Consider the following 15,735-nt stretch of genomic DNA (forward strand, 5'->3'; position numbering starts at 1 on the left):
CTTACAGCTTTATAATGGGGAGACCACATAGAAACAACTATGTTGTTGCTTAGTTGTTTTTCAGTTGTGTCTTATTCTTTGTGACCCCTTTAGGGTTTTTTTCTTGGCAAAGGTATGGAAGTGGTTTACTATTTCCTCCTCCAGCTCATTTGATAGATGAGGCAAACAGGGTGAAGTGACGTACCCAGGGTCAAATTAAGTGTCTGAGGTTTCAGGAAGGTAAACTGTTCTGATTCCAAAACTCTATCTATCCAATGGACCACTGAGCTGGCCTGTGAGGAAACTGAGGCAAACCGGACTAAGTGACTTACCCAGGGTCACACAACTAATATCTAAGGCTGAATGGAAATTCAGATCTTTTTGATGCCACCTGAAACTCTATTCATTGTGCCACCTAGTTTCTCCCAAAGAACTATGTACATTACACACACACACACACACACACACACACAGAAACACACAATTTTGAAAACTATATACATACCTATATATGTGTTTGTGAGTATGTGTGTGTTTACATACATACAGATGTATGTATATACACACTGTTTCTGGAAGGGAATCTCAGAGAAAAGTAGTGGGTTCACTGATAATGTTTGAAATATGATCAACTCTGGTTGTATAACTTTTCAAATTTAAGTTGGCTGAGTGTTAAATAGATACAGAAGCAGAAGAGGTGACCACACCATCTTCCTTGCCCCCTCACTGTCAAAAACCCGCATACCAGGTGAATGTTGTATGCCATTTTGCCATTTCATGGGCCTTTCCACAAAGTTGGGGCTTACTAAATAATTGCCTACTGAAATAACTGGACTTTGTATTCCTCATATAGAAATAATTTGTTGATCTAGACTGCAGTCCCTTCCCATCTCTCTAGGAATGAAAACTGCTAGCCTCATTCCTTTTCACCATTGCCCCATCCCCAGGGAGTGAATAATGAAGACTTGTTATATCAGCTCTGAAAAATAAGTTTAAAAAAAGACAGAATACTTGTAATCATAATGACTAAGTTTACCCCCAAAGAAGAGTTGAAAAAAGATGCCTTTGGTCTTCCATTTTTGCAGAAGTGGAGCAATGTAAGTGCAGTACATTGTTTCATTGAACAACTATTGATGTGCTGGTTAGTTTAGCTGAATGACTCCCCCCCCCCTCTTTTTTTCCTTTTCCTTTGTTAAAAGGAGTATATTGGGGGAGTGGGGAAGTGATAGAAAAACAAAAGATATCAAACCATCTTTCTAAAATGAAAAGCTTCTTTTGTGGAGAATATTACATATGGTACTTTCTATATGAAAGGCAGAAAAGTTACTTCCTAGGCTCTAATGATATTCATCATGAATTTATCAAATAATTTACTATGTCTGATCTTTCCTGCAGCAACTCCAAACACTCTTAAATTATATGGGCTGGCTTCAACAGTGGGATGATGGGCTCAGGGAGTGGCAACCTTCCCTTTTTCAGGAAAGTTCATTTAGAAATCATTTGGCAGCTAATTCTTCATTATTTAACATGTGAGTGACCCTTCCCATCGTCTAAGTTATTTCTCATGACTTTTAATAGTCATTTATCCTGGAATAATCACACGAAAAATATCAATACAACATATTACTACAAAATCTTTGATACAGAAATGGCCATTCATAATCCTGCAACAGAAATAGAATCACAACTTCTTTTAAGAACCTGTGAGGTTCATAGACTAAAAGGGACCTCAGAGATATTTTAACCTAAATGAAGCACTCATTTACTTTTTTTTGGCAAATCAGTGTTTCAGGATCTGTGAAACCAGAAATGGATGTCATGTCATCCAGTGAAATCAAATACTTCACTTCTGTGTCCTCAACCTAAATACATCTCCTCTGCCTGCTGTAGAGGGCCAGCCTCTGGGAGTGATATTCACATGTCCTTGGTGACTTTTTCCATGAAAGATATGTATGGATTATTGTTCATTGTATGGATCTGTTGGCTCACCAGTGAACCCTGACCTGGGATAATCTGTGGCTCCGGAGGTGGTTGTAAAAGGTTTTTCTGATAGAAAAGTATGCAGATTTCTAAGAACAAATATTGTAAATTTAACCAGGAAATTGTGAAACTGGGTCTCCTTTAACTGGTCATTCCTGAGATAAGTTTTTGCTATAAAAAGTCTGAGTTTCCAAAACTAAAGTTGGTAGATTTACACTTCCCAACCTTGCATGTTTGGGTATGTTTATCTACCTGACCTGACTCTCAGAAGTTCATGTCCAGACCCACACCAGAGCTGTTGCAGGCAATAGCCTGCCCTGCTCCCCCCCCCCCAAAAAAAATCTAAGCTCAAACCAGGAACTTTACAAATTTAAGAAACATTAATAATTAAGAATAGGCTTCCCTTAGTAGAAAACAGCAACATACTGACAAATAATTGTGACAAATTTAGAGACAAAGTAAAGTGTTTCCTTATGATCATATGAACCTTGAACTTGGAGAGTAAGACTGACTCCATAAATAAAGTGTCACATAAAAATCAACTCTATCTTCTGCTTACATAAAGATAAGATCTGATTTGACTCAATAATATGACACAGTTCTAATGAAGAAAAACAGTCCTTGATTGGGGTTACTCAAAAGAGACTTCAGTCAATTCTCAAATGGTAATGATAAAATGGGAAAGGGTAGTGAAGGGTGGCATTAACAAGCAATTTATCAAGAACTTACTCTGTCACACAATATCCTATGGTTTTTACAAAACTACTATTTCATTTGGATCTCACAATAACCTTGCGAGGGAAAGGTGCTATTATTTCCCCATTTTTACAGTTGAGAACAATGACAAAGAAACAGGAAGAATTTAAACTTGGATCTTTCTAAATCCAGGGCCAGTGTTCTCTCCACTGCATATCACCCAGATGTCAATATGGCCCAAAAGACATCTGGGATAAACTATTAGTCTTCAATTTACCTTGTTCCACTGAACCATTAAGAGAAACCTGGTGGGCAAAACGAATCTACTTGAACAAGAATTTCATTTTCTATCCTTATTCTCTTTCTTTGAATTTATTATGACAATGAAATGAACCTAAAAAAGCTATAGGTACAGTTCTATAACTATATATACAAACATAGGTGAACTAGACATAGTGAAGGGAAAGACTTCATTAATCCACAGAAATTACTGGTGAGTGAATACTCTATCCAGAATCATTTAAGGAAGACCTAAAAAGTTGAATATAGAGAATAACTTTTTCTTATTTTTATTGAGATATAATTAATTTTTGGAAAAAGAGGGAAAAAAGAAATAAACTGAGGAAGGGACCTTACATTGTCTAATCTCCCTTATGTAATGAATGAGGAAATACACATAAAAAACGACATGGATGGTTTTTGTTAAACCATAGAGTTAAAAAAAAATCTTTAAAATAATCATCTGAGGATATTCGAATTTGTTTTCGGAGTGGGGTGGAGGGTGGGGGTGGTATCTGGGTAATTCAGAGGCTCAAATACTGAGCCAAGAGGCAGGAAGACCTAAGTTCAAACCCTACCTCAGATACTTAATAAATAATCCTAGATAATCATTTAACTTAATGTGTCTCGATTTACTCATGTCTAAAATGAAAATAAAAATAAATCTGACTTCACAAAGTTATTACAAGAATCAAATGAGATAATATTCATAAAGCATAAATTCTATAAAGACTAGTTTTTACATACAGTACAACTTTCTTGCCCTGACTCTCAAACCAGAATTTCAATGGAAAAAAAATTAAGGTCTAACAGGTTAGGCTCCATTCACTTGCAAATTTGGGCATCTACCAAATTCACACACCTATGCTTGTCTGAACACATGTATTCCTCTACAAAGAACAAAGTTCTTGGGGAAGTGGTTTGAGAAAGGAAGATTCTCTGTGCCCTTGGGCTCTCATTTTCTCTCTCTGACTCAGTTTCTTTTAACAAGTAAAAGACCCATAATAGTTACCTCACAGAGATATCAGGAGGATAACTAATTAATGACTGTAAAAATCACTCTGTAAACATTAGATTGTCTATAAAAGTAGTGATTATTGCAGACTTTGTAGAGCATCAGAAGGTTGGTTTCACATGTATTTTGAGCCAGAACAAGAAATCTACAGCCAGATTGGGTCTTGAAAGGGAGGGAGGGATATTGTCCTAATTTTGAGGATGGTCCTACAGATGATACTTAATGGGATCAAACTTCTGGGGAGAATGAAGAGGTTTCTAAAGAAGGCTGAGAAGACATTCACACTCACCAGGAGAGTTTCTCATGCTGGGAAGACTGCCCTTGGGAATAATTTGGCATAGGAGATAATCAGCTGATTGACATACTTTGAGTTGGAATAAATCCCTACTCCCTCCCTCTCTCTTCCAGGGATTCTAGCCAAAGTGTTATGAATATTCTCTGGGACTAAAGTAGAAATAAGAGGCAATAAGGCATAATCATCTGGCAAGGTCGAGAGCATGGTATAAACTAGTTGGTGTCAGAGGACTCAGGTACAGCTTTCAGCTCTTCTACTTGCTGCTTCTTATCTTAGGCAAGGAAGGTCCCATTTATCTGCTTTCCTCATCCTATACATACAAAAGACTAGATGATCTTAAGGGACCTTCCAGTTCTAAATCTTCTGTCAAATGGTGTGGTGAGGTAGACATCCCTTAACCTGAAGAAACCTTCTCAAGGTGCTCCCCAGTGGCCTGGGTTTGTATCCACTTCTCTTATTCCAATTCAGTAACTTCAGGTACATTAATTAATTAAGTACCTACCTTAATAAAGAGTACTACTTTTTATGAGATCAGGCCACTCCTCCTCCTCTAATAGGGTTTACAGGGTGTGTGGGGATGGAACAAAAACCCAAATAACTACATCACTATGTGATGAAAATATGGAGGCAGTTTGTGCAAAGCACTGTTTAAAGGTAAGTAAAAAAGGCAGCAGACCTCAGTGGGATGAAGAAAGGCTTCACTGAGGAGCTAGAATTTGATCTAGACTTTAAGGAGGAGATGAGATTTCAGAGAATGGAGAGGAGACAGGTAAATACTGCAATATAGAAAACAGCTATAAGCAAAGACACCCAGACAAGAAAATCTAGGTTGAATATAAGGGAAGGTGAATTATCTAGTTTGACTGGAACACAGAGTATGAAGAAGAGAAAATCACAAGATAAGAGCTGAAAAGGTCAGGGTGAACCAGATGGTAGAGACCGTGAATGCCAGGCTAAGGAGTCTGAACTTTACTGAGTAGGCACTGGGGAATCATTGAAGGATTCTGAATACACTGATGCATATGGAAGATTAGTCGGGCAGCCCATGAGAAAGCCCAGATGACTGTAGGATCACAAAGCTTCCTAAGGAGAGAAAAACCTCAGTATCTTGGGGCAACCAGCCCCCCAAACCACATGATTTTTAAATCTATTATGATAGAAATATTTGAAAGAAATGATAAAATTTAGGCTAAAAGTAAAGCAATGAATATCAAGTTAGTGAGTTTAAATCAGATAATATTACAGTATTATATGGTATGCTTAAGGACTTCAGTAGAAAACCTAAAGCATCCTCAATGAAATTCAATCTCATTGCTAACTGCTTACCAAAAATTTCAGAAGCTCCTAAGGAACCAAAGTGATCCACATGATAAAAAGCTATTTCTATGTCTAAGAATTTTTGAAATGAATGGGATTCATTACCTTACCTAGCCACCCCTAAAACTAGCATAGCATTTGCTGCACTGTCTCCCTAAAGTTAAAATATGAATCCTAAAAACTCAAAATCTTGACATGATTCATTGGGCTAGAAGGTCAAAACCATTAGCCTCTCGTAAGAAAAAAAAAAAAGAAAAAGGAACCAAACTCCATTTCCCATACCTTTCAGCATACAATTTTATTACACATGGAAAATATTAGAGGGTGAACCTGATTTTCTCTTAAAGTGTTTAAATGATCTCTCAGCAGTTTATATCCTAAGCTGTTCCAAATGCTTATGCACCAAGCTCTGCTGAAATTTTCTGATCTGAAAAACACATTGCTCAAAATTCATCAGCATACAATATGTGCTGTAAACTTGATGAAGTCAGGTCACACCAAATAAACTGTAAAATTGTGACTCATTTCCCATTTATAAATGCACTTACAGAGGCTGAAAAACTCACCTCTCAAGGCTTGGAAGGTCTTTCTAGGACAAGCCTCTTTTGCTTCTTGAACAAGAATCGCATGTGCATATCTATCAATTTGACTTTTTAAAAAATCCCTTCCCCTTTCCATTAATAAAAAGGATATGCACACTTCCACTCCTCTCTTGTGCTATAAAATATAAGCCACTTCAAGCAATGCTTGTTATAGGAAAAGAGTTCAAGGACATCCAAGGACCACATGCTTGGGGTATCTCTGGGCTTCACCACTGAGGTTTTTCCTCCTAATAAGTATCCTACACCTTCTCCTATATAATTTGAGGCTGTTTCCCATCAGTGCTTCACAGAGGATTTTTCCAAACCAAAACAGGATATATATATTTTTCTTTTATTATTTTAAGAGTAACAATATAGCACTAGAAAGGACTGTTTATTGCCTCTCACCCTTGCTTACATGGCCATTCAAGAAAGAAAGCAGTCGATGATCAACTAAGATAGACAAAGCTCTTTCCAAAGCAATACAATGATTCAAGATAAATCCAAAAGATTCATGATGAAAAACACTATCTAAATTCAAAGAAAGAACTGATAGGATCTGAAAGCAGATCAAAGCATACTATTTTCACTTTCTTTGCTTTTTCTCACTACTTTTTCCTTTTGAGTTGTCTATTCTTTTATAACATGACTAATGTGGAAATATGCTTTTTTTCCTTTTCACTACTGATTCTTCTTATTTTATTTTTAATAATATTTTGTTTTCCCATTATATACAATAGTAGTTTCTACTTCTCATTTTTGGTGAGGTTTTGAATTTTACAATCATCTCCCTTTCTTCCCACCCCCCCCACCCACAGAAGGCAGTCTGATAATCTTTACATTGTTTCCATGCTATACATTGATCAAAATTGAATGTGTTGGGAGAAAAATCATATCCTTGAGGAGAAAAATAAAATATAAGAGATAGCAAAATTATATAGTACATAAGATATCTTTAAAAAATGAAGACAATAGACTTTGGTCTTTGTTTAAACTTCACAGTTCTTTCTCTGGATACAGATGGTACTCTCCATCATAAGTGCTCTAAAATTGTCCCTGATTATTGCACTGAAGAAATGAGCAAATTCTTCTGGGTCTGCTCATCTCACTCAACATCAGTTCATGCAAGTCTTTCCAGGCTTCTCTAAATTCCATCCCTCTTGGTTTCTAATGGAACAATAGTGTTCAGCCATTCCCCAATTGATGGACATTCACTCAATTTCCAATTCTTTGCTACCACAAACAGAGCTGCTATGAATATTTTTGTACAAGTGATGCTTTTACCCTTTTGCATGATCTCTTTAGGGTATAGATGAAGTAGTGGTATTGCTGGATCAAAGGATATGCACATTTTTATTGCTTTTGGGGCATAATTCCAGATTGCTCTCCAGAAAGGTTAGCTGAGCTTGCACCTCCACCAACAATGTATTAGTGTCCCAAATTTCCAACATCACTTCCAACATTGAACATTGCCTTTTCTGGTCATATAGGCCAATATGGTAGGTATATGGAAATATGTTTAACAAGACTGCACATGTATCAGATTGCTTATCATCTGGGGGAGGGAAAAAATTTGGAACTCAAAAATCTTGTAAATATTATTTATATTTTTAAAAAGAATATAATTATACATCGTTGATAATGTCTTTTAACCAGAGTTGTGTTGAAGATAGCTTATACTGACTTTACCAGAGCTGAATGTTAAACTTCAAGTGTGCATTTACACCTTGGAAATTAGCAAACATCACAAATCAGAGCTTGACTTACTCTTTGTTTAATATCTAGATTAAGAAAGTGATGGTGAAAATATAAATAATGAAGATTAGCCATAAAATTGTGATGTGCATTTTCAGAGAAAGTCAAACATGTGTCAAAACATAATGGGATTTACAGTCTGAGTAGGGATGAAACAAAAACCCAAATAACTACATCACTATATGACAAGTATATGAAGGCAGTTTGAGCAAAGCACTGTTAAGATATTCAACTTCTAAAATATATTTCATCCTCCTAAAGATTTTTGACCTTTGTTTTTATGTTTTTTATTCTTCTAGGATCATGATCTTTCTTTTTGCTTAATATTTAAGATTATTAAATTACTCTTTGATTATTATTTAATATTAAAGACATGAACTCTTTTTCTTTTTAGGTTTTTGCAAGGCAAACAGGTTTAAGTGGCTTGCCCAAGGCCACACAGCTAGGTAATTATTAAGTGTCTGAGGCTGAGGTACTCCTGACTCCAGGGCCGGTGCTTTAGCCACTACGCCACCTAGCCGCCCCAAAAGACATGAACTCTTACAGCACATAAGTGAGATCTTTTAAAGTGTCATCAATTCAATCACATAAATTTACATAAATCCATAAACAAACATATATGTATACATATTATCTATTTGCATACATATATACCTTCCTTAAAGGCAAAGATACATGGAACCTATTTGTGGATCAAGATGAGTTCAGTTTTAGACCTATTTAGTTTGAGATAGGACAGCTAGTTGACACAGTAGATAAGACGGTTAGCCCTGGAGTCCTCTGGACCTGAGTTCAAATTCAGCTTCAGGCACTTATTAGCTATGTGAGCCTAAGCAAGTCACCATGCTTGCTTTCATTCTTCATTTGTAAAAAATGAGCTGGAAGAAGAAATGGTACATTTGCCAAGAAAACCCTAAAAGCGGTCAGAGAATCAGACACACCTGAAATTGATTGAGCATCACCACCAGTTTGATATGACTTTACTACTGAGGGGAGTTGGCCCTGTTACCAGTTGGAAAAACAGAAGTGGTATATAGTGGAAAACATCAGGCTAGAATTATAGATCTAGAGATCCATTAGAGCATTATAAAAATAACATTCACTAGATTTAGAGTAAGAAGAGCTGTTCAGGATTTGATTTTTTTAAAGGGAATTACTTAATTTCTCTTTTTCAGTTTCCTGGTTTATAAAATGATGATAATACTGGCAATATATATTTCACAGGATCATATTATGCACTAATGAGATCTGCTATAACTCATGAAAAAACACACAAACATACACATATGTCTGTCTATATACAGAAAAAGAGTCTATTATATTACACAATACATAATTACACAAATGTAATTATAAACATCAGAATTGTCAAATACACGGCCTGTGGGTCACATGTCTTCAAGCATGGCCTGAATGCAAAGTAAATGAGAAATATATAACAAAATAAATAAAATATTATAAAACATAATGTAGAGTATGGTTTTTAAGGTCCAAATGGAACCTAATATATGATTTAGTGATGTCTAGCTTGACACCACTAACATACTTATATATGCATATGTATGTTCATATATGCATTTACATTTATATATGGATGTGTGTACATACCTGTATCTATATCAACAATAAGGATATTAATCTGTCTATGATTTCACTGGCACAATAAATCCCTGAGGGATAAGGCATCTCTCTCAAGGCTGATCAGCACCTCTGCAAATGAGAAGCAAGTGACTGGTCATGGATCGTAGAACTAGTATGTTTTAGAGGTGAAACATTAACTCTTGTCTTTCTGGGGTTGAAAGCAACTCTCTAACCATGATGCTCTATTTAGATAGGAAGACAGACATAGGGACAGATAGACAGATAAATGATAGATGGCTAGGGTGACAGATGAATGACAGATCGATAAATGACAACAAGGTGATAGATAAGTGACCTGTGATGATAGATAGATAAAAAGATAGGTAGATGATAGATAGCTAGGTGACATATAGACAGACAATCACATACATTAAAGTTTATCATCCAGGAAATGATTGAACAAAGGATAGAATAACAGATGGAAAAATTCAAATACTTCACTAGTACCATGAATTTAGACATGTATGGGGAAAAGTTCCTTCATATTGAGTAGGCCCCCCAGTAGAAGAATATGGATAATAATAGCATGGAATGAGAAAGTAAGGATGGATTATAATCTACACAAACAAAAGGAGTGTCCATAACAATGAGGGACACTGAAAAATTAAAATTTACAGTCTAATTTTCTCACAATACTTCATAGTATAACATACAACATAATGCAACCAACAAATAATATCAACCATGAAGTATCATCTAAATGTATTTTATTCCCCCATGTTTTAAGTGACAAAACAGTTTTTGTTAAATTATAATAGTTAACACCACAAGAGAGGAATGATTCTTCAAAAACAAGGACAAAGTATAAGTAAGAGGAATGGTATGAGAACCAAATAAAAATCAAGAAAATATACTGATGTGAAAGGGAAGCAAGAGCAAATGATAGTGAATCTAGGTATAGGACAAATCTGTGCAAAGAATAAACAGTATCTTTTCATATATAATGTGGTCATGGTATTTTAATGAAGTCATGTAATCACAGAGATAATAATTTGTCATAGAACATTCAAGCAATAACTCTAAAACAGAAATGAATCCCGTACCAGATCTCCAGGAGAATTTGATTTACATAAAAAATGAAAACAAAAACATTCAAAATATTCCACTGCCACCCAACTTACTCATCCTTAAATGATGTTTGAAGTGAAATCCACTATATTCACATTTCCACCAGTTTCAACTGACTATTCTCTCATAAATTAATATAAAAATTTTGGTAAAATTCACATTAATTAAAAGATTCTTGGTTTCTGTCTGTTGGCTCTCACATTTGACCTGGGACACCTCCTAGTGGTCACCATATTGACTATATGTCTTGTTCTTTGCTTTCAAAGACAGATTATTAAAGTATATGGTCTTTTTTTTTGGAGGCTCAATAATGTTAATACAGCAGTGCTTTTTCCTCCCACTCTTATCCCTGCACAACGTTTTCAGTCACCTTTTTAATGTCAAAAAATTTTGTTGACATCACAAAATATTAAAATTTTCTGTTGGTTGAGAAAACAAATGTCTAAAGGCCATCATGAATCCAGTAGTGCTCTTAAAAGAATTTGAGACTTATTAATCACAATAAATCTACCTGTAATTTCAAAATCAGTAATTTTTTCCTGAGAAATATTACTTATTCAGTGAAAAGATGTTATAGAGACCAGATCTCTGATTTCATTGATAGAGCCAACTACAGGTGAGGAAACTGCTTTTGTCAATGGCAGGCTTTCTCTTTTCTGCAATGTAGCCCCTAGAGAGTTGCCTTCTAGAAACCTCTGAGATTATGGGGTCACAAATCCATTATGTATCAGAGTTAGGACATGAATCCAGTTCTTCCTGGTTTTACAGCAGGCTCTCTAGCCATCATGCTCTGTCTCTTATGACTCATTAAATTATGCCACACATTTTTGGGAAAGTAAAGCTCAAAATGATAATATTTAAAGTGTGTATGTATATATATATATGTATACATATATATATATATATTTTTATATATATATATATATTGAAATCACTGCAATAATTGCAGCCCTCAGGGCAGTCTTCTGCACTACTCACTTATTTTATCTTCTTGTCTTTAACTTTTACTCATCTCCTTTGTGGGAAAAGTCAACTTTTTCCCCCCATTTATCCAGAGTTTATACTTAAAAGCCTAGATCATCCTAGACTTCCTCAATGAATCCTTGGAAGGTTTATCAAAATGATTCTAAAATAGTTTTCTAGTTGCCCTCATGTACTAGCTTTGCTTCCCCAAATTGTCTCTAGGAAGAAGGAAGCATATAATTTCTTTTTCTCTCTCATTGAACATGTTGATTGATTAATAAAAAGAGAATATGCAGATGGATTAGAAAAAATCCATTTCCACTATACATCTCTGTAAATGAATCTCATAGCAAGGAAGTAAGGTGGGAAGAATAAAGATTCTAGAGTCAGAGGTCTTGAACTCCAATTTCATTTTTATTGCTAAATACTTGCTAATCTTGGATAAGTTACAATACCTCTGTGGGCCTCAATGAATTTGGTCATGAAAACCTTCTACCTTGTGCCTTCCTGAAAAACAGAATGAAGCCACACCAACTCATTTTACTTTCATGAATTAATTTATCTAGCAAAATGGCAAATCATTTTGTTCTCCAGGCTTCTCTATGACTGTGGCCTAAGGAAAACACCTCAAGGGTGTCTAGACCTTGTTATCCATCTTGCATTAAACCATGGGATCCCTGAATCTTTTCAGCTTTTCTACAGCTACATCTTATGTGCATTCTCTTCCCCATTTAGAATATGAATTCTTTGAAAGGGAGAACTGTTTTTGACTTTAATTTTTATCCTCAGAGGTTAACACAGTTTCTGGGCCACAATGAGTGCTACACAAATGTTTGTAGGTTGACTTTTTAATCTTCTCCAATGAAGATGTAAGTTCCTTAAGAACAAAAGATATTTGTATCCTCATGATTTAGGAAATGCTTGTAAAAGGAATTCATTTACCTATAAAATGAGAGGATTAGACTAGATGATTTCTGAGTTCTTTTGAGTTATAAATCCATGATTTGTATTCTTCTTAGAAAAATCTTTATAGTAAAATACAGTGTTGAAAATTCTTCATGAATCATTTAATGGAAAGCTTCTGTGTTTTGTAAATAGTCAAGATAAACATTTCACAAAGCAAAGCATCTAGTCTATCTTTGTCCATTTGGAGATAAACATAAAGGTAGCAACAATACAACATAGTGGAAAGAATGTCAAATTTGGATTAAAGAGAGTGGGTCTGAATACTACATAAACATTTACTAGGTAGGTGTCCATAAGTAAGTCACTTATCCATTGGGAAATTTAGTTATAAACTAAGTTATTTCCTATCTTATGAGCTTTTTTAAGTTTGGACTCAAACTGCAATATGACATTCTCAAGGATTTCTCTTTCTAAAGCCAGATCTTTACGTGGTTTTTACTGATGTCAGTTTTCCCAGGACTCAGGGGTTTCCCTATAAACTTTAAATTGCTATGTAATTTATTATGCTATAATACTACATAATAATTTGTTATTGATTTAAGCATTGCATAATAGAGCTGATCCAAGGCAAAACTATAAGGAAAGTTTACTTCTTAATGCGCCAACCTATCTTCACTCTTATGCCATTCCTTTAACATCTTTCCCCACTTTCCCAGGTAAATCTCCTTCCTTTCCTCGTTCTAGTCTTTTCTTTTATTTAATTAAAATAAACACTGGAAGATCTGATCCTGGTCATTTATAAATATTAATGGATGAATTTAGCTTAGTGAAAGCAGTTTTAGTTGCCTCTAATAATATTTTTATTGTAAACCTTCCATAGCTAATAAATTTATAAATATAAAAATAATAAATCCCCTTTATTAGTGGGATTTCAGGGCATTAGCAAGCTAGTAGGAGATTTGGGGGAAGGGGTTAGCAGAAAGATAGCAATGGCAATAAAATTATTTAAATCACCTTACAAATCTTGGAGTACTATGTAAATACTCAAATTTCCCCCCATTCTTTTCATTCTCTTAAAGTTGATCAAGGAAAGTAAGCTTAATTTTAGTAGAGAAGAGGAACAATAAGGCAATGCTTAAAAGGTGGCACTAGGGGTAGTCAACAATAGTGGTCTCCTCCATCTTGATTCCAAAGATGCTTCCTGGCTCTCCTGGAAAGCCCAGGTGGGGGCTATTTCCTGCAGTCTATAAAGACCCACTTCTGAGAAACAATGGTGATAAAGGAGTCTGTGGCATTGGGGGCCACCAACTTCTAATACAATGCTTAGGTGGTCTCTATCATAATACATTTGTCTGCTTTTTTTTTAAACTCAAGGAAGCTCCTGTCCCCAGTTCAATTAACTTGAACCTTTTCATTTATTGATTTATCTGCCCTGGTCATATTTGAAATTTTCTATAAATTTGATGGTTTTTAATTAGCATTTAATGAAATTTTGAAATATTTTCCCTTATCTGACACCTGGAGTGTTTTCCTGTGTCTACTGTATTACTTGTATTTTTGGTAATATAATTTCTGACAAATAAACAAGACAATGGAACAATTGGAGAATCGGAGGGTAAGGGAGCAACAATATCTCCCTCACAGAATAACTTATTAATAGTGAGTCTAGGAGTCTCATCTTATGACTTAAGCAGCATTATTGTTTGACTTCAAACATAGAAGCAAAAATTGTGGTTCCTAACTAACTGGTGTGGGAAGTTAGGTGGCAAAGTGGGGAGAGCACTGGAGTCAGGAAAATTCATCTTCCTAGTTCAAATCTGGTCTCTGACATTTCCTGGCTGTGTGACCCTGAGTAAGTCATTTAACTTTCCTTACCTCTATTTTCTCATCTGTAAAATGAATTAGAGTTATGATACATTTGTTCAGTAGCTTTGACAAGAAATCCCCAAATGGGATCATGGAAAAATCAAGGCATGATTGAAATGACTGAACAACAACAAAATGAATAAGTGTGATTAAATCTATATTCACAAATGGAAATAGCACTTCTTTAAATTTATAGAACCAAAACCAACACTTGATGAATTCTCTGAGATTAGACAAATCATCCCATACAATTTCCCTGTTTCATCCTAATTCCACCACCTTACTGAACATGAATCACTGATAAAATTCCATTCCACCTTTTTTCAGTTTACCAATCAATTACCAATGAATGGAAATGGGCACATGTCCCAAGTTTGGGGCTATGATGAACAGAAAAGATCACAAAGAACTCATCAACTGCATCACTGATGATGCCACTAAGAAAGTACCATATAGTGTAGGTGTGCAAATTGATTCAAAGCAAATACTTGTTCAAAGAAAATTATTACCATTTAGCTAGAATCATCTTGATAGATTCCACAGCACTCAGCTGAATGGGATCCTGTTTATACATAATTATTTAAGTACATATGCTTTGCTGCCATGAATTAAAATTTAACCGGAGTCTAACAAAGTAGCTAGAAATTCTGATTAGCAGGGGGGGAAAAAGACCAGAAAAATGTAGCATTGAATTGAAAAGAGTGGCATTCACTTTTGAACAAACAACAGAGAGGCACTTTAATGAGGGAGAAAATATGGGCTTAATGTAACTGAAGTCACATCAGTTCCTACAGGAGAGAAATCGCATTTACTGATGTACTGATATATATGCCGCCAAAACACCAGCCAGGGAGAACAAAGACTGTCAGAGCAAGATTTTGCTATTCAGCCAAGATAACCCAGTGTTTGGACTCAAACTGCAATATGACATTCTCAAGGGGGAAATGAGTTTTTGTTTCTGAAGCCAGATCTTTAAGTGATTTTTACTGATGTCAGTTTTTCCAGGACTCAGGGGTTTACCTTGACAAGCATCAGGAGTCTCCAGTAGGTTGTCACACTGTCTTCAAACATACAAGCTTTCATAAATCAATAATGAAAAATTTCCATTATTTGAATAAAAAACCTTGAGGCTCTTCTACAACATCATTTCACAATATATTGGAGAAGGTGACCAAATGCATTAATGTTATCTTGTTGCCTCCCCAAAAATTTTGGGGGACCCTTTAGTCCAAGTTGGACTAAGCTTAATTTTCATTAGGCTCTACAAAGAGAGGAATGAAAGTGAGATGGAGGAACTAAAACAAAACATTCTCCCAGGAGGTGAGAGAAGAGTTTAGGATGCAGTATGAAAACAGACTCTACATACATGTATATGTGCATGTTTGCATGCCTCT

At 35.3% G+C, this 15,735-nt stretch overlaps 1 protein-coding gene across 19 annotated transcripts in view; it reads right to left on the minus strand.

The window, feature by feature from the left end:
• MAST4 (microtubule associated serine/threonine kinase family member 4) overlaps positions 1 to 15,735 on the minus strand; it is an 880,607-nt gene that overhangs the window by 221,327 nt on the left and 643,545 nt on the right. The window lies entirely within an intron of this gene.

The sequence above is a fragment of the Macrotis lagotis genome, chromosome X, assembly GCF_037893015.1.
Source record: "Macrotis lagotis isolate mMagLag1 chromosome X, bilby.v1.9.chrom.fasta, whole genome shotgun sequence".
NCBI classification, from domain to species: domain Eukaryota; kingdom Metazoa; phylum Chordata; class Mammalia; order Peramelemorphia; family Peramelidae; genus Macrotis; species Macrotis lagotis.